Source organism: Anastrepha obliqua, chromosome 4 (assembly GCF_027943255.1).
Source record: "Anastrepha obliqua isolate idAnaObli1 chromosome 4, idAnaObli1_1.0, whole genome shotgun sequence".
In the NCBI taxonomy this organism is placed as follows: domain Eukaryota; kingdom Metazoa; phylum Arthropoda; class Insecta; order Diptera; family Tephritidae; genus Anastrepha; species Anastrepha obliqua.
Window position 1 is genome coordinate 21,599,800 of NC_072895.1, and position 12,643 is coordinate 21,612,442.

Genomic DNA, 12,643 nt, shown 5'->3' on the forward strand with positions numbered 1-12,643 from the left:
TTCGTCAAAAATCACTTTTTACTTCAAACGACTACCAAATGGCTGAAAATGAAAATAAATCGTCAAAATAAACGTTGGGGGGAAGTTTAACTCATACTTTAACTAAATTATTCGATTTTTTTGATTTCAGATGATTCTACGCTGAGATATGCTGACTACTGCAAAATGTATTTTTGAAAAGACGTCTACGTAAATGTGCTCTCATTCGCTCATTTTACAATATTTTTACATGAAAATTTTATCAAATATTCTTGAAATATTACTTTATAATATGCAATAACTTTTAATAAACTGACTTGAACCGTTTCGCTACAATAAATTCATGAAAAAAGTGTTTTTTTTTAGCGTTTATCCCTTACCCCCCCCTTAAATTAATGAATTAACAAGGTATTTTTAAAAAATTTCGAGTATGCAGTTTTAAAGCACATTAAATTTTTGTATATAAAGGCAAAGTTTAAGTGACTGAGAAATCTTCTTGATTTTTAAGAATGTTTTTTTCTCATGCGACATCACATCATCACATCGCCTGATCTGAATTCAATGAACTGAATTCTAGTTAACAAAAAAAAAAAAAACCTCATAGGCATTAATTCTCTGGTTAGAAGTAAAAAGTCGACTTAAGAAAGGATCTCGAGTTATATAAAGGGTTTTTCAGTAAGAGCGCTTCAACTTTTGAACTTTTTTGAATAAAACACAAACGGTTTGACTTTTAACTAATTTTTTTTTATTATCGAGTTTGAACATATACATTTAAGTATGAAATTCGATTTCTTTTGCATGACCACCGCGTGCACGTTTTACGAAGTCCAATCGTTGAACCCAATTTTCGACCACTCTTTTGCATAAATCGGCCGAAATTCCAGCAATTTCGCGTTCAATATTGGCTCTGAGCTCACAAATCGTCGCCGGCTTGTTACTGTAGACCAATGACTTCACATAACCCCAAAACGGAACGGCTTGTTAAATGGACCGTAAAATGGCCGTAATGCTCTTAAAGTAGCAGCAACAGAACGATTATTTTCATAAAAAATTTGCACGATTTGCAATCGTTGCTCAAGTGTGTAGCGTTCCATGATGACATGTATACTAATGAAGTGTACAAATGACAAGCGAAAAGCGGCTAAAGCGTTCGCCCTCCCTATCGGAAAAAAGTTGAAGCGCACCTATTGAACAACCCATTACAAAGCATTTAATAACTATAGCACAAATGCATTGATGAGGTTGACTCAATTGCTTTAGGCGAAAAGTATGGTAAGACTGACTCTTTTAACCGAATTCGGCATAAAGATTAAATTAGTTAAATTGTCATTGAAGAAAAAAAAATAACAATAAATCATGAGTAATAGATTTTCCTATCTTATCGATGAGAAATGTATGTAAATACATATATAAGTACGCTACATGCATACATATTTTATATATTTATTAATAAAACTTGATTGTCAGGCCGGTTTCTATTACATATGTGTGCACATGCACAGCATACATACATACATACATACATACATACGTGCATGGGTATCGAAGTGATTAGATGCAATTGATTGTAATAAATTTAATTATTTTTTACTTAGTTCACAGTATGTCGACTGCGATAAAATTTGCTGGCTGTTACTGAACGAAATAGAGAGATGCCACAAAGATACGAAAAAAATTAGAATTTCCACTGCCATGCACTACTATTTATTATTATTACACCCTTTCTGGGTGTTTCGCCGAGCTCCTCCTTTTATTTGTGGCTTGTTTCTTGATGTTGTTTCTCAAATGGAGGACCTACAGTTTTAAGGGGGGAAGCTGGTCTAGAATTTTGAAAAAATCGAAAATTTTTTTTTGTCTTAAAAGGTGCTTTAGGGTCTTAGAAATAATATACCAAATGAGGGATGCCAGCAAAAATGTCTAAATGCCCAAATTTTTCATTCGACGGCAGTGCCTCGCAGGTATGCCCCGAACGCTATTTACAACTTTAAACGCGTTTTTCTCGAAATCACTTTTTTTAAACTGGCCGAAGACATAACTCGAACAAATCTTTACCGATTCTTACGAAATTTTGACAATACATTCGAAATACCTTTCTCCGGAGACGTACGTAGGATTTTTTATTTATATTACATAGTTTTTTTTTTAATCAACAATTTTATGTCGTTCTTTATAGTGAAAATTGTAACTTTTTGTTCAAACGTGCACCATTTCGCGAAAAAACAAAATATCGAAAAAATCCTACGTACGTCTCTTTCTGTTGTTATATAGAAACTAAAACAAATTTATTTTTTGATCCAGGACAAAAATTAAGGAGTTTACGTCTTCGGCAATGGACCCACTAGAAAAAAAGGCGCCTTAGGAGAACTGCTGGACAGCGGCCATTTTGAAATTAATTCAGACGAAAAATTTTGTATTTGTACCATGAAAGCTATATTATTAAACCTATTTCACAGATTTTCGATTGATTCCTTTGTTGAGTCAAAATAAATTCATAAAATATGCCCATTTTTTGCGCTCTAGATCAGCTTCCCCCCTTAAGCCGCCTTCGAACGGCAGATATTTTTATGAGGAGCTTTTTTATGTCAGAAATACACTCGTCGGAGGTTTGTAATTGCCTGCCGAGGGGTGACCACTATTAGAAAAAAAACATTTTCTATTATTTAGCGTCGCGTGCTCGAATGGTAGTCACGCACCAACCCATTCGTTTACGGCGGCCGTCATTACCTTCGCTAAAATGATATTGTCGCGTCATTGGTCCACATTTTCCTGTGATAATCAACAATAATTTACGATCCATGGTAAGTGGGTCCATTGAATGAAGGTGATTGAGAATCGTTTTATGATCGCAGTTCCTTTTTTCCATTTCCGTGCTGTAGACTCGCCTATGAAAACTTCTCCATACACGTCGCAGATGTCCCGGGCTGCTTCGGTAGCTTTTTAACCTCGATGAAAAGCAAAGACGAGCAAGTTTCGAAAATGTTGATTTTTGTCTCCTGGGTATTCCACTTCTAAGCCTCAAAACTAATAAAAAATTAAATAATTCAAAAAACAATTAACATAGTTTTGCAGAGCAGAAAGAGCTCTATCGAATGAATACTTACCCTTTGCCAAACAGCAAAAAAATCGTTGTAAAATATGAGAAAATATAAAAACGCTATACAATACATATATACAGGGTCCGGCACTCGGAGTGTAACCAACTTCAGACCACTCGCGGGCATCAGCTGTCTTTTAGTTAGCAAAATGACAGCCCAGAGTATTGTTTACAAGCGCGCGGAAGCATTTTGCCGAGAGTAAACGCGAAAAAAGAAAATCAGTAATGGATTTTAAACGAAATCTCCAATGAAGTGCCAATCAAATTGCGAAAGAACTGAAAATATCTGACCGTAGCATCCGCTGCATACTGAAAAATGATCGCAAAGTCAAGCTTTACAAGATCCAAAAGGCGCATGATCTCACACCAAAGCAGCAACAAGTCAGACTTGAGAAAATTTTTCAAATTGACCAATTCGTAAACTCACAAAACGATAGCGTTTACTTGACCGACCGTTCATACGAGAATGTTTGTAATCGATTGGCCACCAGGAGGCAGCACCCGCCACAGGTAATGGTTTGGGTCGCTGTAACCGTAGATGAGCGCTCTCCAATCGTTTTCATCGAGCCGTCAAGGTAAATGCGAAATATTATCGGGAAAGTATTTTGGAGGTTGCTTTGAAGCCGTGGGCAGACAAACATTTCGATGGCAAACCATGGACGTTTCAACAGGACTCGGCACCATCTCACCAAGCTCGAGTGAACCAAGAATGGTTAAAAAACAACTCTTTGGGACATTTTGGGGAGCAAAGTCCGAACTAAAAGATGCACCAGTCTCGAGGCGCTGGGCCAAAATTCCTGCCAGTCATATTCGGGCAGCTTGCGATTCCTTTCTGGACCGTCTCAAGACAAAAGATGGTCATATCGAGTAAAAGTAAACTGATTCTTAATTTTGTATTATTTTCCATACATTTTTTGCCTTGAATTGAATAAAAGTAATTTTCCAAGCTAAATTTATGGCCTTTTTAATTGGTTACACTTCGAGTGCCGGACCCTGTAGAAAACATATCACCTTGACCACCAGCTGTGTGTAAAAAATTCAAGGTGGTATCTATCAAAAATATCTCTTTAGATGAAAATGGGTCTATGCCCATTTACTTGGTGAGGCAAACGAGAGATTTCTGATCTCTTTTCGTTAAGCTGTTAGAAATGAACGTTTCGTGAATTATCGGAGTATAGCAAAAATACTCTCCTATATTATTTTCAGCTTCAAAAAAATGTGCTATCGTTTTACTAGACTTCAAAAGCTGTTTTTTTTTACCATCTGGTAACTCTTGTACGATTACCGTTGCGTGTTGGTACTGTGCAGCTTTGGTTTGAGCTGAAGGAAGAAAGAAATTATTAATTGAATTACATGAATTATCTTTTTTTTGTGTAAATGCTCGCTGTTTATTTGTGTCGTGGCCGGTGTGATAAATGCGATAATTTCCAAGTAAACATTTCTATGCCATGAGAAAATATTGCGAATGTGCTTCATTCAATACTTGTGAAGCATACGAGAGCATTTACTTAACTTGCAATTTACAATGCTGACTGTTGTTTTCTCACGAGAAGTTCACATTTAACTACTAACTAGCGTGAGTTGCAAGACACACATAATTAAAACACTACAAATAAATAAATGCACACTCGCTATGTTATTTGACAAAAGAGGACAACAGACCTAACAGTGATTATATTATTACGATTTATTTTTACTGTACGCACTTGGATGTAGAAAAAATGGGGCGCTGGAATGGAGAAGTATTTGGTTTAAATTTGTTTTAGTAAATTGAATTGATTTTTCTTCACACAATTATACGCAAAACTAGTTAATGAACCAATTTATATTGATTTGAATTTATTGTATGGATAAAAAAAGAAGTAAACATTCGCACAGTGTCATGAAAACAAAAAGAAAAATCAAGTAATGTTCAATTCTACCAGACTAGGTTTACTGAATGTTTTTAGGGTGGCTGGAGAAATTTTTGGTATGCAGTGCTGAATTAATTTTGATTATTAAATTTTAGTACAATAAAGTCCAAGTTAGAAGTTGCTAAAATCTTTCCTTAATTTTTTATAATTTTTTAGCCAATGGTGTAATGCACTTTTTTATTTTGCGAATGATAAGGTTTAAAATGTCTACAGGGTCCGCCACTCGAAGTGTATCCAGTTAAAAAAACCATACATTTAGTTTGGAAAATTACTTTTATTCAATTCAAAGTAAAAAATGTGTGGAAAATATTACAAAATTAAGAATAAATTGGCTTTTGCTCGATATGACCACCTTTTGCCTTGACTATGGCCTTGAGACGGTCCAGCAACGAATCGCAAGCTGTCCGAATGAGACTTGCAAGTATTTTGGCTCACTCGCGGACAATAATGGCTTTTTTCAGCGCCTCGAGACTGGTGAATCTTTTAGTTCGCACCTTACTCCGCAAAATAGCCCAAAGAGAATAAACCATCGGACTCGCGTCCGGTGAATTTTAGAGCCATTGTGTGGACGTTATGAAGCTCGGAACGTTGCTTTAAGTCATTCTTGATTCACTCGAGCTTTGTGAGACGGTGCCGAGTCCTGTTGAAGCGTCCATGGTCTGCGACCGAAATGTTTGTCTACCCACGACTTCAATGCAACCTCCGAGTACTTTCCCGATAATATTTCTTATTTACCTTGACGCCAGGCTCAATAAAAACGATTGAGGCGCGCCCATCTGCGGTTACAGCGACCCAAACCATTACCTGTGGCGGGTGCTGCCTGCTAGTAGCCAATCGGTGACTCAAATTCTCGTATGAACGGTGGGTCAAATAAACCCTATCGTTTTGGGAGTTTACGAATTGGTCAATTTGAAATATTTTCTCGTCAGAAAACACAATGTTCGGCCTTCGCTCTCTCAAGTCTGCCTCGTTGATGCTTTTGTGTGAGATCATGCGCCTTTTGATTCTTGTAAGGCTTGACTTTGAGATCATTTTTCAGTATGCGGCGGATGCTACGGTCAGATATTTTCAGTTCTTTCACCATTTGATTAGCACTTCGTCGGGGATTTCGTTCAAGTCACTTCTTCACTTTTCCAACCATTTCACGTGACATTGCAATCTTTTGATGACCACCTCCATGACGTTTCGCGATACTACCAGTAGCGAGTGATGCCTGTGTATCAGCTGCGTGAGCGGTCTGAAGTTGGTTACACTTCGAGTGCCGGACTCTGTAATGCATCACCAAAGTTGCCGTCGTAGGAAAGGTATGGCCCTCTCGTGTGGGACCATCGCCAACCCTAGGATCGCTTTCGCATTACATCAGAGTGACGTTCCGTCTTCCCCATTGCTAAGCCTATGCTTGTGTGCCTGCGTCCAGGTCCCGCTTTTTCATCCGGAGAATTTTTTCTGCGACACCACTGATGATTTCCCACGTTTCCTCGCAGCTTAACATCCCTATTTTGAATAGGCATTTCTGGAAATACCGGTGCCTCGAAAGCGTTTGGGTTGTACAAGGATTTACTTCACCGCAGTTTCTACTGTTCTTTTCCCTGGGAGGGATTTTTAAGTGGCGGGTCCAAGTGAATGGCGATCAGTAACTTTCCCCATTTGTGCGGACTTCTACATATGGAGCATCCGTTTTCTCTGTGGCTAATTTGAGGCCACGTGAATCTAGCCACGTTTGTGCCCGTATCATGACTTGGTTAAGTTTTCTATGAGCTTCTTCAAGGTTTCGTGCTGTGATGACTGCGGCGATATCGTTTGCGTATCTGGTGTTATGCACTTTGAATACCCAAAATATTATTCTAATAATTCTATCACCTGCAAACCCGTATCCCAGATATGGTACACTGATGGATCGAAATTGGAAGATGGTAGAACACGGACGGGAATCAATAGACCTAAATTCGAGAAATAGATTGCAATAGGTCTTTACACAACAATTTTCAGGCAATACATGCCATTGAGATATGTGTGAGGGAATGTCTCCCTAGAAAAATAAGAGGAACTCACATTTATATACTTTCAGATGTCCGGACGGCCTTGAAAAGGCTTCTATCAACTACAATCACATCAAAAATGGTACATGACTACCTGAATCTTCTTAACATGCTAGGGAACTTCAACACAGTATTATTAGGTTCGGTTCCTGGACACGTGCGGAATGAAATATCGGATCATTTAGTTAAAAAAGGGCAAACATGCCCCTAATTGGTCTGAAACCTTTCTGTGGACTTACAAAGGGCCACACCAACGAACTTCTCATGAGGTGGGAGGTGAAGAAATTCGTTGAAATTTGGCGAAACTCTATTGGTCAGCGACAAGCAAAACAATTACTAACGCCGGACAAGGGGAATTCCTGATAAGCGTCTTTCTCTTAGCAGAGCAGACTTAAGCCCTTTAACAGGTTACTTTATACGCCACTGTAGCTTGAGATATAACTTAAACAAAATTGGCCGCTCTGAGACCATCATCGGCCGATTCTGTAAAATGCCCTCTGAAAATTTAGAATATATTCTTTGTAAATATCCTGCATTAGGCAGAAAACGGCTACAGCACCTTGGGAGTAGTGCCGTGCGTCCATGTAAAGTACGGAACAATAAACCCCAGAATGTGCTAAAATTTCTAAAAGTCTTTAAATATATGTAGGATACCTCAGCAGGCTTTGCACAATCGATATATTTTGGGCGCAGTGCGCAGTATCCAGCAATCGAGCAATAATAATCAGTCCTATTATAGAATCCGTCGTAGACTGTTTTTCGTAGAAACTAAGATATTGTAATTGTAAGGAGGATTGGTTCCATGTGTAGAAGTCCACGCAAGTGGGGAAAGTTACTGATCGCCATTCACTTGGGAGTGGCCAGGACGATTCTTCTACATATGGTTCAAGCAGCTCACAACGTCCGGGATTAGCCCACGTATCCTCTGGTTAGCTTCCGAACACCCGTTCGGGAGTGAGCTAAAGTGAGAAGGCGAAGCATCCCAGCATAGCTGGTTGTGCGCTGGGTTTGGGACCCGCCACTTAAAACGCCCCCCCAATGAAAACAGCAACAAAGCCTCGGATGAGAACTTCCAACACTGATGACGACCCCTGCAAACAAAATAAGGAATACGATTTGAGGGCATGCACCTGGAATGTCCGGTCCCTTAATGGGGAAGGTGCCTCTGCCCGGCTGGTTGATGTCCTCGTGAGAGTAAAGGCTGACATCACTGCCATCCAAGAGATGCGATGGACGGGGCAAGGTAAGAAAAACATAGGACCTTGCGACGTCTACTACAGCTGCCATGTAAAGGAGCGCAAATTTGGTGTCGGATTTGTTGTGGGAGAGAGACTTCGTCGCCAAGTACTGTCGTTCACTCCGGTGGACGAGCGTCTCGCAACAATCCGCATCAAAGCGCGATTTTTTAACATCTCGCTAATTTGCGCCCACGCCCCGACGGAAGAGAAGGACGATGCGACCAAGGATTCTTTCTATGAGCGCTTGGAACGTTCCTATGAGCGCTGCCCCCGCCACGACATAAAAATCGTGCTTGGCGACTTCAACGCCAGGGTGGGCAAGGAGGGAATTTTTGGTCCCACAGTCGGAAAATTCAGCCTGCACAACGAAACATCCGGCAACGGACAGAGGCTGATCGACTTCGCCGGGGCCCGAAACATGGTAGTCTGTAGCACCAGATTCCAGCATAAGAAGATTCACCAAGCTACCTGGCTGTCTCCAGATCGAAAAACGCGAAACCAGATCGATCATGTTGTGATAGATGGAAGACACGCTTCTAGTGTATTAGATGTACGTACGATCCGAGGACCCAACATCGACTCGGATCATTACCTTGTTGCAGCCAAACTGCGCACACGCCTCTGTGCAGCAAAAAACGTACATCTACCTACGCAAAGAATGTTCGACATCGAAAAGCTGCAATCACAACAGACAGCCAGAAGATTCGCCACTCGACTCTCACTCCTGCTCTCGGAGAGCACTGCCCAACACATCGGCATGCGCGAGCAATGGAGCAACATTTCTCGTTCCCTACGTACCGCCGCCGAAGAAGAAATCGGATTCCGGCGAGCCCGAAAAAACAATTGGTACGACGAGGAATGTCATGCTGCCGCCGAAAGAAAAGATGCCGCCTATAGAGCCACGCTGCGATCGGGCGCAACGCGAGCCATGTGGGATCGCTACAGAGAGCTAAAAAAGGAAGAGAGACGTATTATCCGACAGAAGAAACGAGAGGCCGAAATACGTGAGTGCGAGGAGCTTGAGATGCTGGCCAATAGGAACAACGCCCGAAAATTTTACCAGAAAGTTCGGCGGCTTACAGAAGGTTTTAAGACCGGGGCGTTGTCCTGTAAGAACAAAGACGGCGATCTGGTGACTGACGTACAGAGCAATCTTAAATTATGGAGAGAACACTTCTCGAACCTGTTAAACGGTGACAGCTGCGCATGTCATAGAGAATGTGAAGATCCCGATACCCCAATCGTTGACGACGGAATTGTCGTTCCGTTACCCGACCATGACGAGGTGAGAATAGCAATATCACGGCTAAAGAACAACAAAGCCGCGGGCGCCGACGGACTGCCGGCTGAGCTATTCAAACATGGCGGCGAGGAGCTGGTAAGGTGCATGCATCAGCTCCTATGCAGAATATGGTCGGATGAAAGCATGCCTGCCGATTGGAATTTAAGTGTGCTCTGCCCAATCCATAAGAAGGGCGACCCTGCAATTTGTGCCAATTACCGCGGGATTAGTCTTCTAAATATCGCCTATAAGGTTCTAGCGAGCGTATTGTGTGAAAGGCTGAAGCCCACCGTCAACCAACTGATTGGACTTTATCAGTGTGGCTTCAGACCTGGAAAGTCTACCATCGACCAAATATTCTCAATACGCCAAATCTTGGAAAAGACCCATGAAAGGAGAATCGACACACACCACCTTTTCGTCGACTTCAAAGCTGCATTCGACAGTACGGAAAGGAGTTACCTGTATGCCGCTATGTCTGAATTTGGTATCCCCGCAAAACTAATACGGCTATGTAAGATGACGTTGCTCAACACCAGCAGCGCCGTCAGAATTGGGAAGGACCTCTCCGAGCCGTTTGATACCAAACGAGGTTTCAGACAGGGTGACTCGCTGTCGTGTGACTTCTTTAACCTGATGTTGGAGAGCATCGTACGAGCCGCAGAACTGAATCGCTCAGGCACAATTTTTTATAAGAGCGTACAATTGCTGGCGTATGCCGATGATATTGACATCATCGGCCTTAACAACCGCGCTGTTAGTTCTGCCTTCTCCAAACTGGATAAAGAGGCAAAGCGAATGGGTTTGGTGGTGAACGAGGACAAAACGAAGTACCTCCTGTCTTCAAACAAACAGTCGGCGCACTCGCGTATCGGCACCCACGTCACTGTTGACAGTTATAATTTTGAGGTTGTAAAAGACTTCGTGTATTTAGGAACCAGCATTAACACCGATAACAATGTCAGCCTTGAAATCCAACGTAGAATCTCTCTTGCCAACAAGTGCTACTTTGGACTAAGTAGGCAATTGAGCAGTAAAGTCCTCTCTCGACGAACTAAACTAACACTCTACAAGGCTCTCATCATGCCCGTCCTAACGTATGGCGCAGAAGCTTGGACGATGACAACATCCGATGAAGCGACGCTTGGAGTGTTCGAGAGAAAGATTCTGCGTAAGATTTTTGGACCTTTGCACGTTGGCAACGGCGAATATCGCAGACGATGGAACGATGAGCTGTATGAGCTTTACGACGACATAGGCATAGCGCAGCGAATAAAGATCCAGCGGCTTCGTTGGCTGGGTCATGTCGTCCGAATGGATACAAACGCTCCGGCTTTGAAAGTATTCGATGGGGTACCAGCTGGTGGTAGCAGAGGAAGAGGAAGGCCTCCTCTGCGTTGGAAAGATCAGGTGGAGAAGGACTTGACTTCACTTGGTGTGTCCAATTGGCGTCGGTTAGCACGAGAAAGAAACGACTGGCGCGCTTTGTTAATCTCGGCCAAAATCGCGTAAGCGGTTATCGCGCCAATTAAGAAGAAGAAGAAGATATTGTAATCATACAATTCGAAAAGCTCAGAACGTAAATTCGGAGCTCGTAGCATTCACTGAATACACTCATAACGTCAAATCTTACAGTTTCCTACAATTTTTCTGCGACAACGTTAGACTAACGGACAAAACTTAGAACGAGTAATAAAAAGACGATTTAAAAGGAAACAAATAAAAAAGTTGTAAAATGTACGTCCTATATTAACTAAACTATAAATAAAAAGAAATTTTTTAAGTATATGTACTTTTATGTGACTTCCACGGGAGTAAAGTTGTAAAAGCACGGCAGCTGTATTGCCCCTTTGTTTGAGCTAATAAAGGAGAAATCAATCATGGCATTGATACTGTAGTAGCCCTTCCGGTTGTAGTAGAGGATTTTTTCTTTAGTAGAGGAAATAATTTTTATGTGCGTCCCATCCACACACAAAATGATGCCAGGATGCCGTTTTTCATTAGCACTCATGTCGAGATTTATCCACTGAGGACACAATCGTGTTTGTAGTGACACCAATACGTCTTTTAGTGCATACTGTGGGCAAAAAGTAAGGTGAATTTATTTGCCAAACTTCGCGGGATTAAAATTTCGCTCTAGTTATTTTTTTATGAGTTGGCAGCACTGTTAATAACATCTGGGCCAACTTTCATGTGAATGTCATTATCAGTAATATATTTACGCTTGTGTTTACCAAACGACCAAGAGTGCATTTTTCAATTTTTACAATGTCTGATTTGATTGAGCAGAGAAGTGCCATCAAATTTTGTTTGCGGAATGAAATTTCGGCTGCGGAAACGTTTAGCATGTTGCAGAAGGCATTTGGTGATTCGACCATGTCGCAGAAAAATGTTTATAAGTGGTACAAAGACTTCAAAGAGGGTCGAGAACGTGTTGATGACTTGGAGCGCTCCGGACGACCATCGACGTCAACAGATGACCAACACGTCAATAACGTGAAGGAGTTAGTGCTCAAAAATCGTCGGTTGACTGTTAAAGACCTTACTGATATGATCGGGATATCAGAAGGATCTGTGAAAAGCATTTTGAAAGACCATTTGGGCCTACGAAAAGTCAAATCTCTTTTGGTACCGAAAACTCTCAATTTCTTGGAAAAAAGTCGTCGCATTGATGTGTGTGAAACAATGCTTTCAGACTATCAGGACAAGCTCAAATGCATCATTACGGGAGATGAGACTTGGATTTATGCTTACGACCCTGAAACAACTGACCAATCAAGCGAATATCGTGCTAAAGGCGAGGCCAGACCGAAAAGTCGTACAAAAATAAAGGTCATGATGACAGTTTTTTTCGATTTTCGTGGTGTGGTGCACTATGAATTCCTTCCACCTGGCCAAACTGTTAATAAGGAATATTATTTGAGCGTTATGCGTCGTTTACGTGAAGCAATTCGTTTAAAAAGACCAGAATTATGGGCCAACAACTCTTGGTTTTTGCATCACGATAATGCACCGTCTCACACTGCACTTGTTCTTCGTGACCATTTCGCCAAAAATTCCACGCATATCGTTCCGCAGCCACCGTATTCGCCTGATTT